Here is a 25,889-nt window from a genome sequence, read left to right as displayed (position 1 = left end):
CTAAACGCACAGAAGACTAGATGCAGTCTGCAACATGGCCAAGAAAACCAGATTTTTTTTTTTCAGAGCTAACATAAAATCTAATAAAACCCGTCAAAGAAAACAAAGAATTTTGTCTGGTAAACACACACACACACACACACACACACACACACACACACACACACACACATATATATATATATATATATATATATATATATATATATATATATATATATATATATATATATAATCGCCTAACAACGCTACAAAATGGCAAAATCTCTACAAAAGATTTTTTTTTATAAATGGCTAACAATGCTCCTTCCTCACCCACCCACCCCAAGATACCCCCATCTGGAATCCTTAATGAGGTCAAGAATCCTATGAAGGGTCCATTATGCGGAGGCCAGCAAGACCTCTCCCCAGGAAGGAGCAGCCACGAGCCACGTCTTACCTCCAGGTTCTAAACGAATCCAGGAAGGCGACGCCCCAGGAGTTCCCCTGGCGGGAGCCAAACATACCAAGCGTTAAATTATGGATACAAGACGCTCTGACCCGAGTCTCCCCCCCCGTCCGACTCCTCCCCCAGCGAGAGATCCTAATATCCATTTTATTCTCTTGATGCAGAGGGTGGGGAGGAGCGTGGGAGAGTGGCTGGGTAGTGGGGAGGATGAGGGAGAGAGTGGGTGGCTGGGGTGTGTGTGTGTCGTGAGGAGGTCGAGCGAGGGAGAGAGGATGGGAGTGTACCTGTGGGAATTGTGTTTTGCAAGTGTTATTCCTGACTCTCTGGTTACAGTCGTAGCAGTAGTAGTAGAAGTATCAGTCGTAGTCGTACAAGTAGTAGTAGTAGTAGTAGTAGTAGTAGTAGTAGTAGTAGTAGTAGTAGTGGTAGTAGCTGTAGTAGCAGTAGTGGTAGTAGTAGTAGCTGTAGCAGTAGTACCAGTTGTAGTCGTACAAGTAGTAGTGGTAGAAGCAATGGTAGTACTAGTCGTAGTAGTAGCAGTAGTAGTAGCAGTTGTAGTGGTAGTAGTATTCAAGGGATAAATGTAATAGGGTACGCCTTTTTCTTCTCGTTGGAGTAGTAACAGCAGCAGTTGCTGGTGCTGTATAGGAGGAGCAACAGCAGCAGCAATTGGAACAGCCACACGACTGTCGTAATAGCTACGTGGACAGACACTAGGTCCGCCCCCAAATGGCGACTCATGTCCAGGGGAGAAACATATGCAATTATTCCGCTTTGTTATGATCGTCTGTGGTGACGGTGAGGTTGGGTGGTGGTCGTCGGCGAGGCGCCCCCCCGGCCTAGACGCACTGGTAGTGACTTGGAACGTCCCCCGTGTATAGGGTAGGGTCTATAGGCTGCGTGTCTTTGTTTAGGGCAGGGTCTAAAGACTATATTCCTGTGTATAATGCAGGGTCTATTGGCTCTGTTCCTGTGTGTAGGGGTATACTCAGAACAGACCATCCTGGGTATACTAAACACAGGCAGTCCTGGGTATACTAAACACAGGCAGTCCTGGGTATACTAAACACAGGCCGTCCTGGGTATACGAAAAACTGTTTCAGCCAACCAATGAAAATACATTTAAATAATGATTAATACCACTTAGAATTCATGTCAATAATCATCAATAATACTTAGAATTCGACGCTTAGATATTTACAACGTACACTGAAGAGGTTGGTCGACGTTTATCATACGTCACAATCCTCAATGACCTTACACAAAAACCCACACTCCTCCAGACCACACACATCAGCCATGTAGGGTAAGGCAGTTTAAGCAGGCAGTGGAAGGCATCATTACCACGTAATACCACATGACGCCAGGAATCACAATCAGTTCGAATCCCTCCTGACACCATAGCTTCTATAACCCGATTATCTCCCATAATGGTCCCATAGGGAGGAGGGACATCGTCCTCACTACCCTAGACTGGATTGAAACTCCTACGTAAATAGGCAAGTCCCAAGCTGCTTCAACACACGAGCTTAAGCTTCCTTGGGCGAATTACTCCAAACGCGAAGTGACAGACAACCACGTGAGATTGTCAATGGCTTCGGTCTATGGTCTGTCCGGCCACATCCTCCATTCACAGTCCTTTAGTGACTGAACTAGTAAGATTTGGGGCAGTGATCTGTCCACAGAACAAATCAAGAAACGTGAAACAGGAAAATACACACACCCTCAACTCACCTCTGTTGTTATGTGGAGACTTCAACGTGACGCAGCTGTCGGGGGTACAGACGTTTGCTCTGTTGGAACTTCTTGTCCTCGCCTCGCCTCCTGCACCATCAATACGCATATAAGAATTACTCACATATCTATCTTAATACACCACACTCGTAGCAACGGTAGGGATTATCTGTCCCATAAAACGCAATGAATAATGCACACACACAAAAAAAAACCATGCACGGTATTTTACCATGCAACACTGTGGTATTTCCAAAAGATATTCACACAATTTACAATTATTTACGGTAAATTTTCAAGCTAATTTCTATTGTATCACTTTCACTATCACTTTCACCTTGCGACTATTGCAATATCGCCAGCTCCTCGTCGCTATCACAAAGACGACAGATAACATCAGTAGTTACCTGAGAGGTTAAGCGAGTCGCTTAACTGAGCGAGGGAGGACCTTAATTCTGTTATCGTGGTATACGAATAACTTATAAACGAATCAAAGAGGCTTCCAACGAGAGCCATTCTTCCAAAGGCCTAACCTCACTTGTTTTCTAAGATTCCAATCTTTTTCTGCTAATAAACAAAATCACTTTTTTTTCCTCTTATAATCACAATCACAACCTACATTTAATGATAACGTCTCACCATCTGCCGAATCATTATCACTACCATCACTGCCCATGAAAATATCCCAGATTAGCTGGGGCGTCACATAACGAACGTAACAACCTAACACTTCCGTGTTATATGGGTAACTGCCGGCAGGGCTTGGTTGATTCACCGGTGATAATTACGGTTGTTTATGACACATGGCATCTCCACATACCCAAAAACAAGTGCGAAGTATAGTTTTAAGTGAGGAAGAGGGAGGAGCAACCCGTCTAGCAAGTACGGCTTGAGTTCCTACAGACATCAGCCCCACTAAGGAAACCAACACACATCAACAACTGAACTTCCATTACTTAGAATCAATAAGAATTCCACTGTATATTGCCGTTATCCACCCAGCGTTCAGGGTTGAAACAACCAAATCACCACTTGACGAGTTACCGCCCCGTACTTACACGTCGCTGAAACAACTTGTTCTTTCCGTCTAAGTGCCCGGCAACCAATCATAGCGCGGCTAGCACCGCCCCTTCATCAGAGACTAGACAATTCGATATGGACTATATTCTTATAATATATCAACGTATGTATCACATCTATGGTATGAGGTACATAAACAATTTAGCAGGCTTTGGTCATACTGCTACTGGCGCTACTACACAGGTTCGCATACAAATTTTTCTGGTCAACAGTGGACGATATATATATATATATATATATATATATATATATATATATATATATATATATATATATATATATATATATATTCGTTTCTCGAATGCGTATTTTTCTACATAATTACCGAGTGTGAATAAGCTTCATGTACCACGATGTTCCCAGCGAGTTCATCACACATGAACGACGACTCTGGGACCAAATTCTTGATGCTTCTGGCATTAGACTCGTCGTCAGGGAGTCTTCGACACTGGAGACTCATGATGATGTGGCGGCAACTCACGTGTCAGGAGCTGTTGTCACTAGGCGTCTGTGACAGCCCTCCCGATGAACACAGAGCTACCCATTCTCCTCTCTCTCTCTCTCTCTCCCTCCCTCCCTCATCCTGTGTCTCGTCTCTTTTCCTTTATCTTTTACCTTTCGTATTTGCCATTTCATCCGTCCCCCCCTTTCGTCTTCCTCTTTAAGCTCATTATCATATTTTTCCCTTCTATTTTTCAACCATCGTGTAATGCAGTTTTATCATGACTTCTCAAGACATCTTGACACATTTACCAGACTCTCCCTCTCTCTTCTCCATTCCTTCTCTTCTTCCTCTCCCTCCTCCTTCCATCCGCATTATCCTCCTAATCCCACTACTTCCAAACCTCTCCTCCATTCACCACCTCTATTCTCTCTCTCTTCCTCTCCTTACCCAGACATTTACCCTTTCCCTTCCGTTCCCTCCGATGCCTTCCCCCCACCACCGCCCTCCCTCTTCTCCATCGCGTTGACGTGCAGCGGGAGGGAATATAAGTAGGGAGAGTGAGGGCGTGTTGACAGCTGCATTGTCTGAACGTTCCGACGACGCAGACAATGAGAGGAGATACGCTGTCTTGTTGCCTGTTTGATTTTTTATCACAGGGACAAATAGGCTCCTTGGACCCATTATCCTAGCTGTCTATATTCACGAGACGTATGATCTATCAAATGACTGGAAATCCATTTTCCACATTTGATTTAGACCGCTGCACATAGCACCTTAAACTATGAGTTCATTCGCCGCACATCCGGCATATACGGAAGGCAGGTAGTGTACGTTTCGTCACCATCACCTCCTGCCACCTGAGATCCCTCGTCTCCGAGCTGCAGTTCAAAAATATAACTTGGAGCCCATTCGAGCTCGCACAGACCTCTTCAAAAACAGCCCCATCCATTATGAACATCATTAGAAGTGACCCTCCCGCAGTTACATCCCATTTCATCAACAAAATAGAATAATATTCCCATTCACACGTTCCTATAAAATTTCTATGGCAGTATACCCCTCGCATACTAATTGGTGGTTCTTTTCATGTATTTTCTTGCCGCTGTTGAGCCCGAGGGAGTGGTGGGTTGGGACGTGGACTCTGCCTTACTCTCCCTTCTCTATCTCCGGTAGAAACCTAGAATGCTGTTGCTGTCTACCGGGAGAGATCCTCATACCAGACCAACAGGTGTCCTACCCATGTCGTTCCTCCTTCCTTCCTTCCTCCCTCACTCTTTCTATCCCTCTTTTCTTTCTTCATTCCCTCCATTCCTTCTTCCTCTCTTCCCCTCTCCTCTCCATCCATCCTTCCTTCTTTCCTTTCCTTCCTTCTTACTCTTTCTTCATTCTCTCCATTCTTTCTTCCTCTCTTCCCTCCTCCTCTCCATCCATCCTTCCTTCCTTCCTTCCCTCCCTTCTTACTTTCTTCCTTCCTTCTCTCCTTGCCTCCCTCTACGTATCCAGGGGCCAGAGTGACAGCTGTCACAACCAGGTGTCCCCACCTTTACAGTGCCAGTATTATCATCGAATTTTTATGACTTCTTTCATCTCCACCTGACGACTGTCAACCCTGAGAGAGAGAGAGAGAGAGAGAGAGAGAGAGAGAGAGAGAGAGAGAGAGAGAGAGAGAGAGAGAGAGAGAGAGAGAGAGAGAGAGAGAGAGAGAGAGAGAGAGGAGGGGAAAGGTGTAGAAGAAATGGAAAAGATAGTAGATGGGGGAGACAGAAGAGCGGGAGAGGCACAGAAGAGAGATAGAAGAAATATGGATATGTAGAACTGGTGGGAGGTGTCGCTGAGGAATAGAAACGTGAGAGATGGGACAGACGAGAGATGAGAGGAGTATGGGCAGGTGGAAGGGATGGGGAAAGCAGGGGGGGAGGGGGGGGGAGAGGATGACAGAAAATATTTAACAGCTCTAAACCACAAACCAACATCAATCCACAACCCGTACTATATATATATCAAAAATACAGAATCAAAAAGTATCAAAACTTTTTCAAAAAGTTTAACGCAGAGGAAAAGTTTTGCTCTATTTAATAATACGTCTCGTGACACTATCGACAGCCAACTCAGTGTTTCTTGAGAACTTCTAAAATCAGTCTTCGTATCATTATTTCCCATTTTCTGTCTTCATTTAGACAGAACGTCTGACAAGTCTTCCTCGGTGTTGTTATTTCGTTGTGATGACTATGATTAAAGAGGGTCAGTTGCGTTGTCAGTGCCTCACTTCCATACATAGGGAGCTGATGAGGGAGTGTTGCCCTTCCTCTAGCGGAGAACAGGAGAACTATAGGTTGCAACGGTTCGTTCTAAACACCTTCAGAAGTACGACCTAACCCCCATACACACACACACAGACACACACACACACACACACACACACTGCTCTGAGTGGGATGACGACCCATCTCCTACAACCTGAAATAACATCTCACTTCATGTTATCTGGGATGTCATCATCGCGTAAGATCCTTTTGTGACAAAGATATTCGCAAGTCAGCCTTCCTTCCCCGTGCAGTGTGCCAAACGTCAGTGTCATCCTCTAGCCATGGTTCAGCTGTGTATGGCAACCCTGACACCATGAATGTGTACATCGTAAAAGTTGAAATAAAGAAATACGATCTTATATAAGGTGTATGGTCAACATGTCTAGTTGGCATCTGTCATTGGTCACTCTTAATAATCAACAGTTTCAGAATTGCTTGCAAAACATGTTATACCTCACGTGATTGTATACCTGTCATATGCAAATGGTCGTAATTCCCAGGATACTCTATCTTTTTCCAACCCTTACGGGGTCTGAGGTTGACGACCTTCCCTCTTACAGGAGTTAACTGACGTAAGTCGTTCACCATCGTGTACACACACGGAGCAGCAGAGCAAGGAGTGAGGGAGATCACAGCAACGTCATAGTAACAAGTTTGCCCTAAAATGTCAAGAGATCATTAAATCATTTACGCTTCAGGGTCAAACACTCTCCCTTGTTGTCGCTGCCTCGACGTACAAGTTCCAACCCTCTATAGCAGCGGCAGGCGTGAGACATTCACTTGTTTATACCCCGATCCTTTCTCGTTGTGAAGGAAATAATTCCTTTTATAAACAAGTTACGTTATATTTACGTGCGGTGTTACGGACAACCCCGTAAGTTACGTCAACCCCCTGACTGATCCTTCAGTAAACTCGTCCTACAGAGTGAGTCGTATATCTGTATGTATTTGCCACGATAAATGACACGATTTTGTAGATGATGCTGTAGGAGTGACTGATCGAGTGTAGGCCAGGCAGAGTATGGGCCACATGATGACAGACTGCTTAACAAACGCTAAATTTTAATCTTGAATTAGATTTATTATGACTGAAATCCTCTGACATCTTTGCGAATCTTTAAACCAATATTTAGAAGTGTTACTTTGCATGTGGGACAATGTATCAATACATGACATTTAGCTGATTATGTTAACGTAAACAAGGAGGCCTCATCCCCACACGATTAGCAACACAAGGCGGTGCACCAGCACCATGAACAACATTGGCTTACATAGGATCTCTTCCTCGTGCCCTCCCTGTTACTCATGACGTCCCGTTCTCCTCTCTCTCTCTCTCTCTCTCTCTCTCTCTCTCTCTCTCTCTCTCTCTCTCTCTCTCTCTCTCTCTCTAGAGCACCAAGGAGACCATTCTACATTCACGAGGTGGGTCCAATGAGTCTCCAAAGACACCAACAGCATCACCACATCACCATTGCCCTGTGTTCGTCCCCCTCGCTAGGAGCCTAACAGATCACAAGTCTTTCATCCTCACGTCGCCCAAATCATCCCATATGTTTACCTTCACAAGGACCCACGTCTGACTGACATCCTCTCCCGTAGACTCCCTAACAACCCCTACAAGTGGCTCCGGGCGGAGTGGAAAAACTCATAAAATGTTTTTTTTTTAACAAAAGCAAATAGAAAATAGGTGGAGTGGAGCGCCTCCCGCGGCCATGTGGACCGCTTGTCCGCGTCCAGAATGCGGAAACCCCGCCAGCAGATAACAACTTTACCCAGACCAGATAAAAAACCACAAAGGACAACAGCACAAAAACCTAACCGAACCTCAAGACGGAAAGACCACGTACTGTACGTACGTACAGACGCAGTATTGTTGTTAGTACAGGAAACTAAAGCCACACACACACACACACACACACACACACACACACACTGGTATATGAGAGGTAAACATAAGTAAAAGCATTCATAAGAACATTACGTTGAATGAGAGAAGAAAGAGTGAGGTATCCATGAGTGTGTATATCTCTTTGCGTCATATACCAAAGACGTGATTTACAATCTAAAATCTTACGAGAACATCACGATGATCACATCTGTTCACTCTGTGGTGAGGGGCAGTGTCCACCCGGGCTACGATTGGTCAGTGGGTACTTAACCATTACCCCGGGAACAGCAAGTAGTTCCAAGGACGTCTGTATATGAACGAGTGGTAGTTTAAACTCTGGGTGATATCCTGTACTACATCACTACAGAGTGGAATTCTCAATGATGTACTTCCAATTATCAATATCTGGGTTTTCCAAGCAGAGTTGATGTTTAATGAACTTCTAGCTATATATGCAAGGCTCGTTTCTCCTTCCTCTTCCTCAGTCAAACTAGCAGTCGCGCTTGTTTCTGGGTATGTTTTGTTGCCATGTATCACAAAGCAACTATGGCTAGCATTGGCAGGAATGAAAATTCTTTGTCAGTTACCCATATGACGCGGGTGAGGAGGGTATTACCATGGCGCTCCCAGACGTGTGAGGTGCCTCCCGTGCGCTGTACCGCCACGCCAAATTAGTGCTATTTTCATGGGCAATGGTGATAGTGATATCAATTCGGCATATAGTGAGCTGTTATCATTACATAGAGACTGTGATTATGACATTGGTATAACATTAGATATATTAATGTTGTCTTTGATAAGACTGGTATCTTAGGGAACAAGTGCGGTTAGAAATGTGGGCGAATGAATCGGCTCATGTTGCAAACCTCCCTCGCTAAGTTAAGCGACTCGCTTAACCTCCCAGGTCATCACTGTTACTCTCTGTGGTCTTAGTGATTGTGACGAAGACCTGGCGGATACTAAAGCAGTTTTAATCACAAGGTGGATGTGATAGTGAAAGTGATGTAGAAACGTAAATGTCTGTAAATCACGTACGTGAATTACATGTAAATAAGCACGAGGATGCATGGTAAATGCATGTACACTGTTCACTGCGCACCATGCAACAGACGGTCTCCACACGGGTAATGTGTGTGTGTGTGGGGGGGGTGTGATAAGATAAAGATTGATATGCGAGTGTTTGATGGGATTGATCGCACTGGCGGTGCTGCAGACGAGGTGGACATGGAAGTGTCATCAGAGCATTGGACCCCAGTCAACGCCCCATGTTTACGCGTCCGCACACCAACAATTAAGGTTAGTTGACCTCATTCACATTTTTCTCTCTACTTCCTTTTGATATTTCCCATTAACTAAGGTGGCCAGTCTGGACTAAGATAATTCATTCTCTTTCATTATTCGATAATGTATTCTGTACCGGGGACTCGGCTAGATTTTAATGTTTAAAAAGGGGAAAATGTGGCGAGACACACTGCCTAGTGACCCACACAGAAGCTGTTGAGGTTCTCACCCCTTTGTGTCACCTGCATGTGGAGCAACTTAGGGTTAGGCTCCCGTGGTGGAGCAGCTTGGGGTCTGCCACTCTCGTGTCTGTTTCGCCAAGGGTCAGGTGCAACCTTGTTCCACAAGTCGTGGTGGAAGGGCCAGCCTTGTTTCCTTTAGATTTGCTCGTATACCCTTATGTAATATCATACATACTACACACACACACACACACACACACACACACACACATATATATATATATATATATATATATATATATATATATATATATATAGTCAGCATTTAGCATCACAAAATATGAAATTTCCTTCATTTTCCTCGAACGTGGAGTATTTGACGAGGCATACTACAAGGTGCTCACTATCTCCCTCCCTCGTTTCTCTCCCTTTGTCTGGCTCCTTCTCTTCTCTCCCCACATCATAAACATTCTCTCCTCACTCTCTCGCGGTCATTCCATCATTCTATAATGCTCTCTATTACCTCCTGCGATAAGCCTTCTGAGACTCTCTTCTTCTCTTTCTCTTCCTCCTCCCTCTTCATCCCCCCTTCTTCCTCCTCCTCCTCCGTCGTCGTCCTCCTCCTTCCTCCTCCCTCTCCCTCCTTGTTCTTCCTCCCGTGGCCCCTCCCTCCCCCCTACCCAAACTCCTTCAGGCAGAATTACATAAATGAAGGATTTGCATGGCCCAAGAAGCGACCCCGGGACGAAAGTTCTCGAGTATTTGTGACCTGCGGCGGCCGCTCTAAAAACTCGCTCAACCATGTCTTGCTGCCGCCCCGGGCACCCTTCTTTTTACTGTGGGAGGGAGGGGAGGAGGAGGAGGATGAAGGGGAGGAGGAGGAGGAGGAAGAATGGGAGGAAGAGGAGGAGGAGAAGAGAGAGAAAGAGAAGGAAGGGGAGCAGGGATAAGGATGGGAAGAGTTTTGTGAGAGGAAAATTGTGAAGACGAAACAAGAAATAGACACTGTGGGTTTGTAGGAAGGGCGGGACAATGGCCGACTGGCGAGGGAGAAGGGTTTTGGGGAGACATTTTGAAGATGGGGAGAGACTGCTTGTAAAGTGGACACTGTAAGGGGAGAGAACCCACCTTATGGGAAAAGGAAGGGTAGCAAGAGGATAAATGATGAGATGTTTGGGTCTCTAGAAAGGGAAGAAATTACTTTTCTGATGGGAAAAGGTGATTTCTTGAAGGGGAAACATAAGAATCTCTCGTAACAACAACAAAAAGGTTTCTAGGATTAGAAATGGGTCCTTAGGAAGAGGGGAACATCGAGGATGGAAAGGAGTATCCAGGAAGCATGACGGGCGATATTGGGCGGAAGAAAGAAGGAAGATTATCTCCCAAGATGAGATAATGGGAGCGACAGAGGGAGTCAAATCTTTGGAGAGATAACAGGTTACTGAGAACACGAGATGTCACGGGACAACGAGACGGGGGAGATAGAGGGTTTGTGGAGAGAGAGAGAGAGAGAGAGAGAGAGAGAGAGAGAGAGAGAGACTATCAGTAAAAAATGGGGTCTGAAATAGAAAGGCTAATGGGCAGCAGGAAAAGCTAAATAGGGAGAGAAAAAAAAGTCATGCAGACGACAGAGGAAAGGTGTTAGGTGAGTGTGGCTCAGTGAGGGACAGAGGGAGAGGTGGGAGAGTGGGGAGAGGAAGGTGAGAGTCAAGTGTGGTCATGGAGGAGGAGGTGGTGGAGGTGGAGGAGGGGACAAGTATAGGAAGGCGTCCGTCAACATCCTCCATCTCCTCCAGTTGATGACGGGTGAGGGAGAGACGTACACACCCCCGTCTGTCTGTGTCGGTCGTAAGACAAAAATCGAGTCTGGGGAAAAGCAGTTAATCCCTGTAAATCCGGACAAATTCCCACCAATTCCCAAATCCCTATAAATCCCCCACAGCCATTTATAGGGGGCTCTACGAAAGTAATGGCCACCAGTGATCCGAAAAGAAGAAAAAAAAAAAATCCTCCAAATTATTCATATTTATACATTCTCATTCGTTGATCTTTAGTTACGTCCAACTGAGTTCAGTCTCCCCTTGATGGTTTCAATCTCAATAATGATACAGATAATTTCCCTCGAATTTCAGGGAGAATAAAAGAATAAGGAGTCGTGAAATGTGTTTAGAATACCACTGGATTTGATTGCGGGGGAATATCTGCGAATTCAATTAATCCCTTCTAATCAGCACATTATGACCAGTGCTAATTTAAGGGGATTTATTCCTTCGCTAAGGCGATTAACACCATCTTGATAGACGGAGGGAATTATGATCATTGCCATGGTGGATGCGTCCGCGCCCTTCAGGTAATTGCTGAGGATTTGTATCTGAAGAAGGTCTCGCCTCTTGCCTTAATGCGTGGGAGGGTGCGGAAACCGGTGTGGCCTGTGTCGACCCTGATAGTATGATGACAGTTGTAACGCCACCACACGACCCCTCCCACAGTATGAGGTCAATAATCATCCAGGTAGTAACGCCACCACACGACCCTTCCCACAGTATGAGGTCAATAATCATCCAGGTAGTAACGCCACCACACGACCCCTCCCACAGTATGAGGTCAATAATCATCCAGGTACTGAGGCCACCACACACCCCCTCTCCTCCTCTCATCCCCTCCCCTCTCCCTGTCTCACACGTCACTAACCTGAGGACAAATAATGGAAGACAGAATCCAAAGCGCTCGTAATGACACCTTCCTCTCCCCCAGCTGGTCTGTATATCCCCCTTCTTTTCCCCTGTCTCTCTTACTGTCTCCTCCTCGCTCTATGACTCCCAATACCTCTCTCTCTCTCTCTCTCTCTCTCTCTCTCTCTCTCTCTCTCTCTCTCTCTCTCTCTCTCTCTCTCTCTCTCTCTCTCTCTCTCTCTCTCTCTCTCCCCGCCACCACCCCCTACGTCTCCCCCTCCTGTCTACGTCTGAGTCCTGTCTATTGCGCTGTCTATCACTGCCACTCGAGTCTCCACACCTTTGTTGTGGTGACGGGAGTGCGGCCCTCCAGGTGGGCCTCTCAGGTACTGTTCCATCAACGAGCACTGCGTCCACTGTTCCATCAACCAGCACTGCGTCCACTGTTCCATCAACCAGCACTGCGTCCGCTGTTCCATCAACCAGCACTGCGTCCACTGTTCCATCAACCAGTACTGCGTCCACTGTTCCATCAACCAGCACTGCGTCCACTGTTCCATCAACCAGCACTGCGTCCACTGTTCCATCAACCAGCACTGCGTCCACTGTTCCATCAACCAGTACTGCGTCCACTGTTCCTCATTGGCTATTTCTCTCTCTTCTTATTCCTCCTTTAGCTGTCCTCTCGTATCTCTTACTTCTTATCTTTATCTTATCGTATATATTTGTTTCTAATCTTAATCTTATCGTATCTATTTGTTACTTATCTTTTTCTTATCGTATCTATTTGTTGCATATCTTTATCCTGTCGTATCTATTTGTTCCTTATCTTTATCTTATCGTATCTATTTGTTTCTTTATCTTCGTTATTTCATATCTACCTAAGGTCCAGAAACTACAGATATCATATAGGTAAGAAGGGTATGTTTACGTACAAACATACTCCATTTAAGGGAATTTTTTTTCTAATCTTTCATCTTACTCGTTGCGATATATTAGAGAGAATGGGACATTTATCCCCCTGAACACGATGACGCAACCTCAGATAAGATGACCTGGTCTTTGGTCTTGACTCTGACCCAGTTATTAGTCGTCCGGTCGTGCTAATGGGTCATACAGGCCAACCACCAGGTCAACATGCCCCCAGTGGTCGTCATGACTTAACACCTCGCAACACACCTCACGCCCAAAGCGCAACAGCCACACTGAGGACAGCGACCACTTCAAGTGATCGACATTCACGTGACAAACACACAACTTCACCCCACTTCTTGACCTCCAAGTCCCATCAGGAGGACGTGGCTAGCTTGCTGAGTACTGCAGGGGGGAGGTCCGACAGAAGGGGACCTGGAACAAGAAGGTAAAGGCAAGGTATACATAGATATAAGCGTTGTCTATGGACAAGTGTGTGTGTGTGTGTGTGTGTGTGTGTGTGTGTGTGTGTGTGTGTGTGGCTGAAGCCATAGCCAGGATTTCTACTGGACTGAGAAGGGGTAATGTTCGTGCAGCGTGAGAGGATCTTCAGTGTTTGCTATGACACATCTGACGCCACACGACACATCACTGACCAAAGCCCATTTCGTTGTCCAAAGGTCGTTGTAACGGGACGGTTAGTCACGTTCGTTCTATACTAAAAAGAAGGACAGAGCGTCACCCGACTCTTCGTCTGTTTTCCTTTCATTTCCTTACGAATGACGTGGCGGGTTACCGCCCCGCATTTATCATAATACCTAAAAGCACGGCGGGCAGGCACGTCTCTCCCCCTCACCGCAGGCGTCATAACTTCCCATGGACGACCCCCCCCCCCCCTCCCCCCATGGCTGCCTGGGCCGAGTACATCAGAGGGACGTGTGTCGGCCCCCCTCCCCTCCCCCCACCTCCTTGCTCGTGTTCTATTAGGCTTTTCAGACGAAATGACGGCGACTTTTGCAGTTTGAGGCCGCGGACCGAGGGAAGCCGAGTTTAAACAGCCCTGAATGATTGAAGAGCCACGTAGGACGTCGGTAAATAATAGAGAGAAAGCAACAAAAGGTCTTGCTAGTGGCAGTAAAGGCGGGCTACAGCAATTAGAGATATTGAGGAAGACTTAGGGAGCCCAACCAGATCAGGTTAGGTGTCCCAAGAGATACATACAGACCGTGTTCTGACGCTGGGCGGAGCGGAACCCTCCTCCTCCTCTTCCCCCGACCACCGCTACACTTACTGTTGTCTGGTGTTGCTGCTACTGTTGTCTGGTGTTGCTGCTACTGTTGTCTGGTGTTGCTGCTACTGTTGTCTGGTGTTGCTGCTACTGTTGTCTGGTCTTGCTGCTACTGTTGTTTGGTCTTGCTGCTACTGTTGTCTGATCTTGCTGCTACTGTTGTCTGGTGTTGCTGCTACTGTTGTCTGGTGTTGCTGCTTCTGTTGTCTGGTCTTGCTGCTACTGTTGTCTGATCTTGCTGCTACTGTTGTCTGGTGTTGCTGCTACTGTTGTCTGGTGTTGCTGCTTCTGTTGCTGTTGTTTGGTACTGAAAATATTGTTATTGTTTGGAAGTGGGATCTATTAACTTGGTGAGGGCATCTGTCAGCTGGGAATAGATACCTCTCAGTTGGATGTAGGCACTAGCCAGCTGGTTGTAGGTACCAGCTAGCTGAGTGTAGGTACCAGCTGTGTATAAGCAGCTGCCACGGGTAAATGTTCGGCCGGTTGTATATTTACAGATGTCAGTTCTGTGGGGCCGACGTTCGAACGTGTACATGCGACGCTCCCCAGCGAGCGTGCATGGTCGTATGTGTTTGTGTGTTCATCTGAGAACATGTTTGCTGTCCAAGGTCTCCAGCCCCTTACGTCTCAATGATGGAGCTGTGGTGTTCTCCACGGTAAAGCTTGGTTGTCCTGGCTAAGCACAAGAGGCAGGCCAGGACAAGATGCCCTCTACATCTTCGCTGGTTGTCCTGGTTGAGGAAGCATAAAAAAAAAACAATGAATATTAAGTCGCTACAATTTGCATCCCGTCACAGAGTTGCCTAGGTAGATGTTCCTCTCCTGACCCAGGCTGACGAGCTGGGGGAGGCTGGAGAGACCCCGGGGGAATCTCTCTCGCGACCTGGAGAGAGAGAGAGAGAGAGAGAGAGAGAGAGAGAGAGAGAGAGAGAGAGAGAGAGAGAGAGAGAGAGCGGATATGGAAGAGATCTTGTGTGAGCGAGTGGGTGTGTAATTCCCTATTTCTCACTACCTCCTTCGCCTGTACCGGGTGGTGGGGAGTTTTACCCTCGTGTGCCCCATCTCTTGTGCATTCTCTCCTATCATACACCTCCTGAGATTCATGTGTGTCATTGCATTAGCCATGACCTCAACGTGTGTGTATGTGAAGGGACTGGTATTCCTGTGGTGACCCCGAGCAAAAATGTTTGACTTTACCATCGTCTGTTATGGAGGACAGCATCAGAACCTCTTGAGCGTTCCCACCCAAAGAAATGATATACACAGGCCAACTCACCCACCCGTTGTGTCTACGGTGTGCTCACTCCTTCAGAGAGATCGAGCAGTTTCCCTCATAAAGATATCCTCCCTGCTGAACCCACTGGTGCCTCCGTCCGAACTAACTCGCCCATGTCGGCAGGTTGCAATCCTACCTTCGTTGTGTGCATCTCCTCCACCATCTTCTTGCTCGACCAGCTCCAGAGTGATGCTGAATCCGTAATTCAGAGCTCCATCTCCGGCACTTGCTTTGACTATCACTATCGGTATTACCATCATCTTCTGCCGCAGTAGCCCCACTTGACCACACGTCTCCCCGCCTGCCGTTTGCGCCCACTTGCCTATCTTCTGCGCCGGCCGACGTAATGTCTCCGTTGATCCGCGATGCACACACACACCCACACACACAGCCCCCGCTATTACCCTCCCTGGCCGGGTAAATATTCCTCAGGAGCGATATTCAAATCGGCCCGGGAGCTGTCCGCCTGCAGACCTCCTGGCTGTTTGGCCAGTTGTTTTGGTTTCGCAACGTCTGCTGCAGAGGAGGAGGAGGAGGAGGAGGACCACCTGCTTCCCTCAACCCACCGTCTGTGTTGAAACTGTAATCCCCAGATTGACAAACCTCGGAAGACTTCGGCCTCGCCAGCTCGGGCAAGAGTACGCCAGAGTTTCATTTATCAGGACAATGGCAAACCCAAGGTTGGCGCGAGTATTCGTCAGGACTGAAGATTAGTCTCATACGCTCGGTAACAGCCGTCAGCCTCGCCATGGTGTCTGGGAGACTGAGCTTCGCGAAGTACGACACTGAGAATTCTCAGCCGTCCTACACAGGACCGCAGAACAACATCAGGCATTCCTCCAGTTAACTAACTGCTGGAAGGGTCACTTGACGCCATCGGATCTCACTATAAGAACCATTAAAGCATTACGAGACTGCAAAAGACCCCGACAGAAATCTTTTAACACCACATACGATCCCTGTGATGCCATTTTGTCAATATTGCCTCATCACTGCTCCAGTAGGGTACCTTACTAGACCCTATTAGTTAAGTTCCGCCGACGATTTCTAGGTGACCGGACCCAAATGTGGGGTTAATAACTTTCCAAACATGTCGGAGCTCTACACCAGAAGAGAAAAAAGAACTACCAGCGGACCCAGAGGAGAGGGATTAGATTGCATTATAAAGGTCTGGATCACTGGGAGGTAACGGGTCGGGAGACGAGGCGCCTGGAGGTGGGACCATCATCGTCGGCGGGTGTTCGTAGTGGGTGTTTGTCTCTGAGAGGCTGAGCTGAGGTATCATCTCTGGGTACGAGTGTCCCTACTGCATATATATATATATATATATATATATATATATATATATATATATATATATATATATATATATATATATGCAAACACACGTGTTCCATCCTTTTCTTCAGACTTTGACAGCTCCCTCATTCTCTCACTCATGAACTTCATACCACCCTCACACTCTCACCAAGCAGACCAACCCTCACTCCATCCTTCATGACCTAGATACCTCCCTCCTTCTCTCCCTACTCCCTCCCTCGTAACCCGGACACCTTCCTCACCCTCTCACAATCCTACACCACCATCTCTCTATCTTTCATAACCCTGAGATCCTTCGCCATGTGTACAGGAGTTACTAACGGCTCTCTTAGTACGGAAAGGGTGAAAAAAGGAGAATGATGAGGTAGGTAGTTGGAGGAGAGGTGACCTGTGAGGAGTGGTGAAGAAACGAGAGAAGAGGAGGAGGAGGTGGAGGTGGAGGTGGGAAGAGATGAGTCGAGTAGGCGTGAGAGAGGTGGGTTCAGATGGAATGAAGAAGACATGCATAGAGGAAAAGAGAAGCACGGAGGAGGGGAGGCGAAGAGAAAGAGAGAAAGAGAGAGAGAGAGAGAGAAAGAGAGAGAGAGAGAGAGAGAGAGAGAGAGAGAGAGAGAGAGAGAGAGAGAGAGAGAGAGAGAGAGAGAAATGAGGGAAGGAAGGGGAAGGAAGAACAGATATGCGGACGAAATGGAGAAGAAGAACGCTCCCCAAGAAATCCATTTTCGAGTAGGGATTGAAGATATAAATTATTTCTGGTGGGGAGAATATGGGTGAGATGAGGGTATTGGGGGGGAAAGAGATCGGGAGGTGGGGAGAGGGAGGGAGGAATGGACGTGATAGAGGGAGGGAGAGATAGTGAGAGGAGAAGGGGGGAAGAAAGGAAGGGATAGGGGACAGGGGAGAGGTCAGGATGGGAAAGGAGGATTTAGGGATAGGAAAGGTGCTCGAGGGAAGGGGTGGGGAGAGGAAGCAGGTGGGATAGGGATAGTAGAAGATGGGATAGGGAGGGATGTGACGGTGACGAGAGAGGCGAGACGGGAGGAGGAACAGGGAGGGTAAGGTGAGGGAGTGGGAGCAGGAGCGGGTTTAGGCAGGATTCTCCCCAGGGAGTTTTTCCAACCGGAAATTCGTTTACGAGAGAAGGTGTTGAGGGGAGAGACCCTGGTGGATCGGGGAGAGTGGGAGATGTTCCGAGTGTTGAGGGGAGAGACTGGTGGATCGGGGAGAGGAGATGTTTCGGGTGTTGAGGGGAGAATCGGTTATTTTCATCCTTTTAGACACAACGATATGACTCTTGAACACGACGGTACGACCTTGAGCACGACGGTACGACCTTGAGCACGACGGTAAGATCCTTGAGCACGACGGGACAAGTTTACAATGGCCTGGCCAATGTCCTTGAACCTTCAAGAGTCTGTTCAAATATCAGGCCAATAAGTCCAAGGGTCGTTCCACTGTGTTCAAGGGTTATGCCGTCGTGTTCAAAGGTCGTGCCGTCGTGCTTAAGGGTCGTGTTCATGGCTAAGTCACTGGAGCTAGAGCGGTCAAAGTCCTTCCCAAACTTCCCCACTGATCTACCATTGTATATGTCAATGCTGTGTAAATTCTCGGCGATAAGAGGAATAATCCCACAGATCCAAAATAAGATGACGGTGAACAGATCAAAAAAAAAGAACATCTATCCTACGTTTAAGGGATTGCACGAGGAGCGAGTGTGATAACGTGTTATAGAGAGTGAATAAATGTGAATTAGATGGAGAGGATCGAAGATACTTAGTGTGTGAGTGCGAGTGTGTGAGAGTGAGAGTGGACGTGAGTGCGACAGGAGAGAGAGGGAAGGAAAAACAGAATCCTTGGCGTCCCGTCAGGAGGACGAGCCATCGACTGACCAAAATAAAGAAACAGATGAGGAGGAGGTGGAGGACGGGGAGGTGGACTCCCCTGCCAGTGGAATCGGCTTGCGGTAATTTCTCAGTGTTTCTAATCCTCTTACGAGTTTATCTTCGCCGGGAGGGGGAGGGTGTGGGGTTGTGTACCCGTCCTGCCCCATCCAGAGCCCTTCCTTCTCGAGAAAAAGAGGGAAGGAGGGAGTGAGGGAGGGAGGTGAGGTAAGGTCCCTCTCCCTCTCCCTGTCCCATTACACCCCCCCCCCAAACCCTTCCTATTTGAGAGACGCTCTTCTTCCCCCAGACCTTCAGCCTCACCAAAACAATTATCACGGGGAAGAAAATGCGAATTATTTTCAACTCGACAAAATCTGTTTTCGGATAAGTGTCTAACGGGTGGTGCGGGTCGGGCTGAGGCCTTGCTAATATGAGCTAATGCGGTCCAGCAGAGGGAAACTGTGTTATTCTTAAGCTGGTGACGCAGTGAGGAGGAAAAGCTTATTTGAAAGGAAGGAAAACGATGAACGAACTGTGAAGAAGAAAAAAAAAAAAAAAGATTCAATAAATTAATAAAGAAAGAGACAGGTATAAAGATGAGTGAAAGAAATGAAGACAAGAAAAAACCACTTGTCCTTCGCTATGCCACAGAATGCGTGACTTGATGCCAGGTAATACACCACACGGGGGCTTGTTAACGACCCCTAGTCTTAATTAGTGAGACGGGTGGTTGAGGCGAGGCAGTACTTCAGGTCAACGAGTCATCCAGGCACCATTGGCCTCCGTCTGAGAGGACAGTTTTGATCCCTCGATCAGCTATGGCCAGTCATCCTCATCTTCCGTTCCCTCCACCTCCTCCCCTCTCCCTCCTCCTCCTGTCTCCCCCTCCCCTTCTCCTCCCCCTCCCCCGACGCATCTCCCCTCCCCCTTCTCCTCCCCCTCCCCCGACGCATCTCCCCTCCTCCTTCTCCCCAGGACTTTATCAGCGTGTTTCCCTCCCCACGATGAGAATTCTTTAGTGACCTCGAGAATGTTGTCTCCCGTATCAGTAGTGGACCATATGGTGGGGCGGGAGAGAGAGAGAGAGAGCTCCCCTCTCCCGTCCATGGAACAGATGGACGGTGGGACAGATATCTCCCCTTTTATTGGTTTATGTAGGGACAGCGCCATGCCGTCTTTACCGTCCGTCTGTCACTGTAGCACAGGCAAGACAGCTCCCCGTCTGCTAGACAGTGTGGAACAAACACCCTACCGTCTACCAGACAAGGAAAGAGAGAGAGAGAGAGAGAGAGAGAGATTCGCCAATCCAACAGTAACTTTCCCCACTAATCATAAACAGTGTATAATTCAACGAGGAGCAGATGATCCTGTAAATGACTTCACCGTGAATAAAAAGTTTACAACTTTGCGTTAGATTCGGGTCATAAACCCTACGTAGATGAGTGATACGAGACGACTTACAGGGTCTATCATAAAGGATTTTATAGGATTTCAAATCCATGAGGTTAATGAATCATGGTATAAATTGGGATCGAATACACAAGATGTATATTACACCTACGATCCGTTTGACATTTGTCGTCACAGATCTTTTCCTGTCTCGATCTTTTGGATATTTTGTAAAAAAAAAAAAAAAAAAAGACAGACAGAGATCCGGTTTGATGTCTTGTTCGTCTTGGATCTATGTCATCCTGCAGGGAGCTCTACGCGCATTGCATTTCTTATAGTCTGCTATTCCCTAGTCGTCTGTGTTCCAATTTCCTGTCCCATAGTCTGCTATGATAGTGTCTGCTGTGTTCTAATCTGGTGTTCCCTACTCTGCTGTGACATGGTCTGCTGTGCCCTGAGCAGCCGTTCGTGGACGCAGCTCCGCCCGATAATGTGTGGTTGAAAATGATCAATTAAGCAGAGGTAGTGAGACGCCGCACATTAACAATGCAGACGTGGCTGGATCTGGGGGACTCGAGGTGTGATGAATGTTGAGCTGGGACCACTGGTGAGGGGGTCTGGAACCTCCGATGCAGGGTGAGGGAGTCTGGAACCACTGGTGGAGGGTGAGGGGCTCTGGAACCACTGCTGGAGGGTAATGGAGGTCTAGGACCACTGGTGGGGTGGTGGCGAGTTGAGGGAGTACTTGGGGGACGCTGGTTTTGGAACAAAGGGGACCTGGGACCACTAGTGGAGTTGTGGAGAGTGAGGGTAGATCTGAGCACCACTGGTGATGGAGGGTGAGGGAGGAACCTGGAACCACAGGTGGTGAGTTGAGTGGGGACCTCAGACCACTGGTTAGTTAAGGAGATCACACTATCGTACTTAGAGGATCAAGTTACCGTACTCAGAGGATCATATAATCTTCCTCAGAGGGTTACGATACCCTCCTCAGTAGGGTCAAGGCACCGTAGGATATCGTTATCAAGAGGATTAAGTCCTCGTATCAAGGAAAATGACCCTCGTACCCGGTGGCTCAAATTGACGTACTGATAACGTCTTATACAAGAAACTTTGCTCCTTATGATAAGATATCTATCGACTGCTCCAGAAATCTTGCTCTGTGATCAAATTGCAGGGAAGACGATCCAACGTCCTCAGGGCAACGCTGGTTATGGGAATGATTTCCATCATGTAATCAGCTCGTTGAGTTTTGACCAGGACGAGACCCTCCCTGGTGACTCCGGCCGGAGATGGACTTGCCAACCTGAAGACAATTTTTACGGAAGGGGGGGGCCTTTTTTTTTTCGTCCCCCCTTGAAAGATTTAAGGGAAAGGGGGAAGGAAGGAAGGAAGGAAAGAAGGAAGGAGGGAGGGAGGGAGGAGATTACTTAATCTGATGGGAATCAGGGCAGATACATGAGAGATATTAGACCTCAAACATCGCAATGGATAAATCTTAATTAGTTAGAAAACGTACAGTTGGCGACTGGCATTTTATCCCAAGGTTGACCGAGGGACACGACGATAAAATGCGGTGAAATTTAGGTAATTTAGTGCGTGGAATGAGAACTGACACGTACATTAACCTGATCTAAAGGCCTTCGAAGGAGAACCTGGATTTACGTAAATATTACATAACACAGTTTCGAGTCTTCTTAACCTTTGAGTAGGAGGTAAAGTGTGTGGGGGTGTGTTAGGATGATCACCAGATCGCCTGAAAGTGTTCTCCTGGCCAACATTTTGTCGAGAGAAAGGAAGGAGCTAAACAAGCGATGTTACCTCGTCATGTAATCAACAACTGCTTGTTTGTAAGTGCATAGTTTAGTTATCTACACGATATTACCTTTCTCTCCGTAGCGAGGTAGCGCCAGGGACAGACAACTGGGTGTTAGAGGGTTAGTCTTCACTTGGCTCTATCTTCTGTTTCTGGTTTTAGAAAATGATTAATATGATGGGAAGATTTCCAGCCCTCCTCTCTCTCTCTCTCTCTCTCTCTCTCTCTCTCTCTCTCTCTCCTGTCCCTCTTAGTCGCCCTCAACGACACGCAGGGAATACGTATTCTTTCTCCTCCATCCTCAGGGATAATATATGTAAATACCGCTGAATACCAGCGGTAAAACCCGCTCGTGAGAGTAAATTGAGAGCGAGGGAGACGGTAGAACAACCGCGAATTGATGCAAGAAGAAAAACCAGAGATGGTGGGAAAATAAGGTGCCGTAAAAACCGGTCAAGCAGCTAAATGTTCTCCTTAAAACCGCAAATAGAAGGACAAAACCGTCAAAACCTAGCCAGTGTGATAGTGAAAGCAGCCGATATCAAAAACACCCGCTGAGGGTGACATTAAAAATCCGCCAGTATGATGGACATATCGCTAAGTAGCAGAAACCGCTGCTAACAAAGTATGGTAGCAGAAACCGCTGCTAACAAAGTACGGTAGCAGAAACCGCTGCTAACATGTAGACAGAAGTGTTCCCTGTGATGGTGTCTCCCATCCTGCGATCGTCTCCCTTATCAACAGCCCATCTGCCGCCCCTATCGTCTCCCTATCACCCAAGGAACGATTGCCCGCCGCTGATCCGCCAGTCTGTTGCGTTCTTCCGGGCGGTGATATTATTTCAGTGGAGGGGAGAGAGAGAGAGAGAGAGAGAGAGAGAGAGAGAGAGAGAGAGAGAGAGAGAGAGAGAGAGAGAGAGCAAAAGTCTGGGCCTAAGAAACTTATGGGCTGTTCCGTCCGACCCACAAAGTAGTTGATGGATTTACAACATAATTTGCACTAATGTCTTCCGTGGGCAGCCAACCATAGCAGCCGCTTAGTAATCATGTTCTAGACCAGGAGTATGTTGGGGGGAGACGAGGGGAGAAGGGAGAGGGGAGAATAGGGAGAGCGGAGAGTATGAAGAAGATGGGAGAGGGGAGGTGGTCGACCTATTGCAGATGGTGGAGATGATACGGCGAGAGGGAGGGAAAGAATGGTGGGAAGAGAGGGTTAGGGAAGGAGGAGGAGGAAGTAGAAGAAGAGTTCGAAATTAGGGAAGGGGGAAGGAGCAATAGTAAAGATGGTGGGGCGGGTGGGAACAGGAGGAGGGGGCGTCATAATGATGAGGGACCTAGAGGAGATGGTACGGTAAAGAGAGAGAGAGAGAGAGAGAGAGAGAGAGAGAGAGAGAGAGAGAGAGAGAGAGAGGTGGTGGTGGATGGTGGTGATGATGATGAGGGCCGTAGTAGCTGTGGATTAAGGCCGGGGATAAGTGAGCCTCGGGCATGAGAGAAGGACCATCAGTAGGTTCACGTACAAATATCACCACCAGGCGGGCCGGGAGGTATATTAATGTGCAGATCAGGGCGCTCCTCCTACCTGCCTCCCTCCCTCAGCCTCTCCTCCCCCTCAGCACCTACACCTTCCTGTGTTCCTGGCCACACTACCAAGGTGGACGGAACGGACTGGGGGATGGGAGGGAGGTGGTGACAGAAAGATGGGAAAGAAAGGTTTGAGGTAGGGAAGAAGTACGGGTAGCTTGCGGTGAGACAGAAGACAGGTGTAAACTGGAAGAGGTGGAACAGGATGAAGAATGAGAGTGAGACGGTAGGAAGAGAGGGAGTGATAGGCAAACAGGAGGAGAAGAGAGATGGAAATAAGGATGCGACGAGGAGTAGGAGAGGGGTTGGACGGCGTTCACGGAAGGGAATACCTTCCTCCTTCCACCATCACTGTCAGCAGTGAGATCTTACCCACAGTAAGCGCGTCCCTCTGGAAATTGAATAACACGAGATTTCACTGTCAACAAATCTTACTCTTTTACGTCGCCAAAGGGTCATTTGGTGCTATTGTTTACCTGTATTGGACATTCTTAAAAGGGGTAATATAGCGATACATATCATTAAAGTACGTTATATATTTCTTTTATTATTTCGAAGGCGCTTGGTAAGATATTGCTTATGGTACATGTGAAGCCGCGAAGGTCATGTACCAACGTTTCTAAGGGCAACAAACTTCAGAGGCTTAGGAGCTAAGGACTTGATATCTTCAGGGACATGGGTTCGCCGTCTCAGGGGGCCACGGATACGTTGTCTTAGGGCCCATAGACCTATGTCTTCTGGGGTTCACAGATTTAGTATCTTAGGGATCACAGACCTGGTGTGGTAAAGACCACGTACCTTGGGTCTTTGGGTCCACAGACCTGGTATGTTAGGGCCCACGGAACCGCCGTCTGGCACTAACAAGAGGGACGAGATCTGGAAGAGCTAAGGACCTTAGGAGAGATGTGTCGGAGGGTTCGTGAGAGAGGAGTGAACGAGAGACGATTAGAAAAACAGATTCTGATTAATATATGATTAATGGGAGGGAAAACACATCATCTGCCTCGGATATGGCGATCCATTGTTAGCCAATTGCTTTTGTAGTTAACCTGCTTCATAAATCCGAACCTCTGAGGACGACAATATAAATGAAACTGAATTGAAACAGCAGCAAACCCTTGTGTCATAACGAAGGTGTTTAAGATGTCGGAAGAGAACAGGAGCTCATGAATTACTGTGGTGATGAGTAGAAAGACATACAGGCATTTTTTTTTTAAAGAGGTTTAATATGTTAGAATAATTCAAAAATTTGAGTTAAAAAGGTGAAATTTGGTCATTTTTCTATGACCTAAAGTATCAGCTTTTATAGACATAAGTAATTGCTTCTACTGTGCTTTTAGCGTGGGAAACTGCATCATGTAATGTGTTCTGTGGTGTAGAGAGATTTCGGTTTTGCAAGCTGTCTTACTTGATCCACCTTTGGCAGTGCACACACACACACACACACACACACACACACACACACACACACACACACATTGCGAGCACTCTGTTCTGTCTTAAGGGCCACATTCAAGATATCTTATTTTATTATGCCCTCTCATTTCACGTACTGTACTACCTGCAAATCCGACTGTAACATTATTTAATCAGATTATTACCCAGTTTACTCCGTCATACACCTCCCCTCACCACACCTCCCTAGCCTGCTGCACCCCACATTTTCTCGCCCCTCCCCGCTTTCCGTCTCAACCTCCCCTCATTACCCCTCACCCCATCTCCCCCACCTATTTCCCTAACCTCTCCTTCTTACTTATCACCCCTCACCTCATCTCCTCACCTATTACCCCTAACCTCACTCCCCAACTTATCGCTCCACTCTCTTCCCTCCCTCTGTCCTCCTCCTCCTCCTCCTCCCCACATACCTCACACTCCCCCTCGTTTCCCCACCTGCCCAGCCTTGTGGAGGGGTGTGAATGGAGAAGGTGTGGTTACGATGCATTCTCATCCCTCGCCCAGTAGTTATCCGGTAATTTACATAGTCATATCCGGGCGCACGGTAATCCCCGCCCGAGTCTACAGGCATGGGGAGGTGGGGAGAAACGAAACCTTCCTCACCCCACCCATCCTCCCTCACCCTCTCTCTCCCCACCCCTCGGGGGCGCTTGTAATACCACTTCAGGACCTAAACGGCATGTTATTGTCCAGAGCAGAAGCTGTACGTCCTTACATAACGATGGCTGAGCTGGAGAACCGAGGAGACATTACCGTAAGGTGTGTGTGTGTGTGGGTGTGTGTGTGTGGGTGTGTGGGACCTCCCCTCCTCCTCCTCCTCCGTGCAACCCAACACGCCAGGCCTTCATTAACCCTTTCCCCCTCGGTGAACCACACAGGCTCCCTCCTTCAGGCGGTTCCTTGGCCAATGGCTCGAGATGTAAGGTGT

General features: G+C 47.5%; 1 protein-coding gene across 1 annotated transcript in view; it reads left to right on the top strand.

Moving 5' to 3' along the window:
- Positions 1 to 8,506: 8,506 nt before the first annotated feature.
- Positions 8,507 to 25,889, top strand: part of LOC139757062 (mitochondrial inner membrane protease subunit 1-like) — a 66,050-nt gene continuing 48,667 nt past the window's right edge. The window contains exon 1 of the mRNA XM_071677095.1: positions 8,507 to 9,197. The gene's annotated coding sequence lies outside the window, so the exon portion shown is untranslated. The remainder of the gene's footprint in view (positions 9,198 to 25,889) is intronic.

The sequence above is a fragment of the Panulirus ornatus genome, chromosome 24, assembly GCF_036320965.1.
Source record: "Panulirus ornatus isolate Po-2019 chromosome 24, ASM3632096v1, whole genome shotgun sequence".
NCBI lineage: Eukaryota > Metazoa > Arthropoda > Malacostraca > Decapoda > Palinuridae > Panulirus > Panulirus ornatus.
This window is presented reverse-complemented; position numbering and strand designations above follow the sequence as displayed.